This window comes from Micromys minutus (assembly GCF_963924665.1).
Source record: "Micromys minutus genome assembly, chromosome: 1".
In the NCBI taxonomy this organism is placed as follows: domain Eukaryota; kingdom Metazoa; phylum Chordata; class Mammalia; order Rodentia; family Muridae; genus Micromys; species Micromys minutus.
In genome coordinates, this window is record NC_137969.1 from 203,982,575 (window position 1) to 203,988,901 (window position 6,327).

Consider the following 6,327-nt stretch of genomic DNA (forward strand, 5'->3'; position numbering starts at 1 on the left):
TAAAAAGATGCAAGCATCAACCAGAAATATAGTATTCTCAGCATGTTTCCTGAATTTCACTTTTGAATAAATTTAGGATGATATCTTAGGCATTAAATCTTATCTATTATTTCAACAATTAACCAAGCTTACTGCAAATTATTAGATGTTTATAGTTTGTATACATTACAACATGCTTATATTTGTAGTAAATCAATTAAACTGACAGAATAATGTATATTTATAATACTTAACTGGATGTTTTTAAATGGATAAATAGAAATTATACTTATTAATCAAAACAATAACTGTATTTTTCAGTTAACATGACTTCTTTTAAAGCATTCAAAAGGAAAATATTGGTTACCATGCAGTACACAATCTCATTTTTTTTCGCTCCTAACAGAATCCCTCACTTCTAATCACAGTAAAAAGGGAGACATTTGTCCCACTCTATTTTACAAATATATAGACTAAAGGATGCTACATGGCTTGAATGAGAATGGCTCACACAGGCTCATATGTTGGAATACATGGTCTCTAGTTGTTGGATCTGTTTGAGAAAAATTAGTAAGTAGAGCCTTATAGAGTAGATGTGTCACTGGCTGTGGGCTTTGAGTTTTCAACTTTTTATGTTGTTTCCCAGTGTCTCTTTCTCTCTCTGCTTCATGCTTTTGGATCAGATGCAAGCTCTCAAGTACTGCTCTAGTACCATGGCTGCAAGCCTGCTGCTATGTTTCCGGTCATGAAGGGGATAAACTCTAACTCTCTAGAACTCTAAGCCAGCCCCCAGTAAACTCTTCTGTACATGCTTCCTCAGACATGGATCTTACCACAGTAGTAGAAAAGTGACTAAGACAGATGGCTAGTAGGCTTAAGTATGTTAGCAAAAGGACAGGCAAGCTCTACCATAATTATCAGTTTGGTAATGGTCATGTGGCTCAGGCCTAAAGAAGTCAGCACATCCCATAATAACTTCATGTCATGATACCCAGCTCTATCCAGGAAGAGCAGTGCTCTTGGCTTTTGTTTGAGTCAATACCATAGAAGCAAAAAGTAATGCTGATGACATGCTCCTATACTTGGTGATTTCATTGGGTCTTCAAATCAACCCTTAATTAAAGTAAGTCAGAACCAAATAAGCTTGAAGTCCAGTGTGAGGGTCAGTACTGATTTTATTAAAAAAAAAAAAAAAACTAAACCCAGAACTAATACATTACTCAGAAACCCCACTTCCACGTGTTTATCTAAAAGACTTGAAATCATGATCTCAAAGAGATCACAAACACTTCAGTAGTCATTGTGGTCCAGAGGTATAAGCAGCTTAAGTTCTTAGTGATTTATGTGGGAGGACCCAGCACATTGTGGATGGTGTCACCCTGAAGCAGGTGATCCTGAGGTATATAAGCAACATGATTTAGGACAGATGAATGAGGTATGTGATACACTCATGTAATTAAATGCTATTCAGACTTCTTTGAAAGCAGAAAATCCTGCCACTGTGCTAAATGTAATGGTTAATCTTCATCATCAACTTTACTTAAAAACACAAAGATTTGGAGGCAGAAAAAATGACACAGAGAATAAGACCATATGTTGCTCTTGCTGAGGACTGGGATTGCATTCCTAGGCTCCACTTCATTCCATCACAATTACCTTTAAATTCACATCAAAGTAATCAACGCCCATTTTGGACCTTATCGGGCTTTGGAGTATTTGTCCATTTTAGTATTGTTATAATTAAGTTTCTTCAACATTTTAAACAATTTTTAATTGCATGTATATGTAAAAAAAATTGCATTTTCTTTCATAATGAAAACATTGATGCCTTAAACTACTAGAGAAAAAAACACATAGAAAGCATGCCTCTGCACAAATCAGTGATGTTTCCAGAGTTTAACTGAGACGGGAAACCCATCTGGATACACCATTCCCTGGTGTACCAGAATAAATGAGAGGAGAGGGCAAGTGGCCCCCCAGCATTCATGTCTCTGCTTCTAGACTGTGTACACACTGTGACCAGCCATGAACTCCTGTTGCTATAGATAGAGCCTCCCTCACCATATTCTCCACACAGTGAGGAGCTTTGTCCCCCAGAGCTGTGGACCAAAATAAACCATTCTTTCTTCCCTAAGTAGTTTTTGTCAGATAGTTTGGCACAGCAACAAAAAATAGTACTAATTAACTTACTAAGTGAAATAAGATGGGGGCAAAAAGATAAATATTACATGATTCATCTTATATAGACATCCAACGTAGTCAAAACTCATAGAACCCATGTGTAGGAGATAATTGCTGGAGGCTATAGGAGGAGAAAACCAGAAAGTTCCACTAAGAAAGATGAGTAAGCTCTAAAGACCTTCTGAGAAGCATCAATTAAAGACTACTGTATTGCTTTTTCTTTTCTTCCAACATCTTAGTGAGGCTGCAGTGGTCCATACTACTCTCTGAGCTTCACCATGCCACCCAAAGAAGACAAGAAGAAAATGCCCGAAAGTCGGCCCAAAAAGACAAAAACCCAGTAAATAAATCTGGTGGCAAGGCCAAAAAGAAGAAGTTGTCCAAAGGCAAAGTTCAGAACAAGCTGAACAATCTCGTTCTGTTTGACAAAGCTACATACGACAAACTTTGTAAGGAGGTTCCCAACTACATGCTTTTCACTCTAGCCGTGGTCTCCAAGAGACTGAAGATTAGAAGTTCCTTGGCCAGGGCAGCCCTTCAGCAGCTACTTAGTAAAGGACTTATCAAGCTGGTTTCAAAGCACAGAGCCCAAGTCATTTACACCAGAAACACAAAGGGTGGAGCTGTCCCAGCTGCTGGTGAATATGCATGAACAGGTTCAATCAGCTGTACATTTGGGAAAATAAAACTTTACTGAATCAAAAAAAAAAGAATACTATGTGTACACACAATTCATTGATAGTGCATCCTGTTGTTAGTAGGTTCTTTGTGATATAACAGGATACCTGATTTTTAAAAAGAACTTGAAGGCAGAAAGATTGGGTGGGGTTCATGTCTTCAGGGTTTTCGTCCATGATTATAAAGTAACATCACTGTGAGTTCCTTTTGAAGGATAACATCCTGGTGGGAGAATGTGTTAAATAAAGGTGTTTTTTTCCTCATGATGGCCAGAAAACAGAAACAGGAAATAGCCATGGACAAGACAAACTTCAAAGATATGTCCCCAGTGACCTGATTTCTACAACCTGTCTCTATATCCTAATAAAGATTCAGCCATAAACTCTTTAGTGGATGACACATGTTTACCATCCAATAATCATTCAGGAGCGTCAGCTGGGGCTGACACCTTCAACACATGAACTTCTGGGAGGGATACTTCATAACATGTTCTGACTATTCTGAAGTGTATAAGAATTTATTTATAGAACATGACATGGCTAGTTTATTATCAACTTGACACACATTTGAGTTATTTAGAAAGAGGGACTCTCAATTTAGAAAATGCCTCCATGAGATTTGTTTGTAGTCAAGTTTGTAGTTCATTTACAAGCAAGCAGGCTAAGCAAGCCCTAAGGAACAAGATAATAAGCAGCACTACTCAATGGTTTCTGCTTCAGTTCCTGCCTCCAAGTTCCTGTCTTAAGTTTCTATTCTGATTTCCCTAGAAAATGAAATATAGGCTGTAAGCTAAAAATAAACCCCTTTCTTCCCAAGATGCTTTTGATAATAGTTTTAACATAGAAATTCTAATACTGTTGTAGTGGTTTCAATAAGACTCACTCCCATGGGCTCGTATATTTGAATGCTTTGTCATCATGAAGTGGCACTACTTTGGAGGGATTAGAAGGTGAGATTTTGTTGGAATAGCTACGGCCTTGTTGAAGGAAGTGTCACATTGTTGCTTGGCTTTGATGGTTTCTAAAACCCAAGCCAGACCCTTTGTCTCTTCTCTTCCTGCTGCCTGATATATAGAGCTTTCAGCTACTTCTTCAGCACTGCATCTGCCTGTGCAGCATCATGCTTCCTGCAATGATGATAATGGACTAAACCTATGAAACTATAACTAAGCACCAATTAAATGCTTTTTTAAATAAGAGTTGTCAAGGTTTATTCACATCAATAGAACACTGACCAAGACAACAGTAAATTTGCAGGTATTGTGCAAATAGATGTTGTAAGATGGAGCTAGATAATGACAAGTGCCATGAGACACATTTTCTAAAATCTTACAGCTGACAGCTATGCCCCATTTATACCTATTTTAAAAAGGATCAGCAGATTGCCTTAACTATAAATAATGGAAGCTGAACTTAATTCTATGTTATTCGCTAGTCTAATAAGCGTATATTTTAACATTTTATTTATACTCAAAAAGAGACTTTTCATGTTAAAAAAAAAAACTTAAAAGACAAGTTGGCACCAGATAGATTTAGCTCTAAGCTAGTACTACTTTGTCAATCTATGAGTTTGTTTTCCTTTATAACATAAAGTATTGTTTTTAAGCCAGTTCTTGTGACCTGAAAGGCCATCACAGAGTGGGCAATAAGATGGAACTTCCCTCAGCCACACTTCAAACTTCAGCCACGCTGTCTTTACTAAATTAGAAAATTGTGATGAGTCAACTGTCTCTGGAACTTCGAATAAGGAATAATGAATCTCATTGTTAAAATAAAGTTTAAAAGCTTCCCCTTTAGAGGACAATTAATATTTCTTTACTCCATAGACTCACTTCTGAAAACGCTCTGTCTTCTTCATTAGCTATCACTTCTCATCTATTATAATTTGTCCTTCAGACTAAAGACAGGAATCTTTTTCTTAACAATCCACTGCTATGAACCAATTGCCCCTTTTAAAAACCAGCCCCTCTTAAGGAAAAAAGGATTTCAATTAATTCCAAATCACAAGAGATGCAGTAGCACTCTTCTAGTTTCATGTTTGTATTCTTTGAAAGTGTCATGCCCTTTCAATTCCTCCTGTATAATCTACCTCCCTACCCACCCATCTTCGTATTTTGACCCCACCTCCCTCCCACTGAAGCCAGTTTGTGCTGGCTGAGTACTCCTAGGCATGAGGCCCTAGAGTAAGATTAATATACTAGGTGTTTAATCCTTAAACAAAACAAACAAACAAGACTAAGCTTGTCTTTCCTGGCAGCAACAAAACGTCAACTCCTCAACTAGGGGTGGGACTAACTTCCGATCTTCCCTCCTCTATGCTGAGATTTTGTTTGGCTTCAGCTTGTATAAGTCTTATGCATCCCATGAGTTCCTGCATGCATCTTCTCTATTGTGTCTGACAAATACTGTTTCTGAAGGTCATCCACCACTTCTGGCTCTTATATCTTTCCACCCCCTCTTCAGCATAGATTTGAGCCTTGAGGGGAGGCAGGATGTGATATAAACATCCAATTATGGCTGAGAACTCCAAAGTCACTTATTCTCTGAACGCTGACCAATTGTGGGTCTCTGTGTTAATTGGACAGCAGCACTTTACCCTTGAGTGTCTTAACACCGTCTAAAGGCTGAAGTGCAGAAGGAAACTGCACACCCACTCAGCTACTGGTTGACCTACTTATTACTCTCCCAGCCGACTTCTGGCTTTATTTCACAGGCCTCCACCATCTAGTTAAATCTCTGGGGCTTCACAAAGGAAAAGAAATTCATTTTTCTTTAAAGAATCTAAAAGAATAATACATATATAAAATTTTTTAAAGATACCCAACAAAGAAGTCTATTGATACGGTTCAGTCTTGCCATCTATCCAGTCAGGAAAGACAGAGTGTAGCGCAAAGAATGCCAGAAATGGAGGTGACTGTGTCCTCGATTTACAGGGGAACTTATCACTCACCCGATTCTGTACATTAAATAAGAGTTATTAAGAAGTTGTTCTTGACCTAAAACTAATAAATCTTTTTATTTATACAAATTAATTTTATTTCAACTGATTCTGATATCTTAGCCATGATTTAAAAACTACATATGATTACACTTTGGGAATGAGCCAAGATATAAAGATCCTAAAATCTGGGTCATACTTACAATGAGCTATTAATATGCACATAAGAAAAATCTTTGTACATCTTAAGCTTTGTCAAGAAATTTCTGGAGAGAGAGAGCCAGGACATCACCATCAGGACTCGGGGCCTGCCAGCAGATGCCTGAGAACCCAGAAGAGTCTCACAAGTTCTCTCCCACCTAAGCCTATGGGTGAGCCTCCCACTGAGGATCCAGGGAAAGACTGCCAGGAATTCTCAGAGCACAGGTAGCATGATGCTCTCTGGGAACAGGTCCGTTCCAGCCCAGAGAGAGAACTGGGTCACTGCCATCAGGACTCGGAAACTGCTAAGCACCGAGAAGAGACTCAAAAGGCTCTCCCACCCAAGCCCAT

At 38.3% G+C, this 6,327-nt stretch overlaps 1 pseudogene across 1 annotated transcript; it reads left to right on the forward strand.

Annotated features, from left to right (window-relative positions):
• Positions 1–2,438: 2,438 nt before the first annotated feature.
• On the forward strand, positions 2,439–2,812 carry LOC308421687 (small ribosomal subunit protein eS25-like; annotated as a pseudogene). The gene has a single exon. The product of its transcript is annotated as a small ribosomal subunit protein eS25-like (transcript).
• Positions 2,813–6,327: the final 3,515 nt, after the last annotated feature.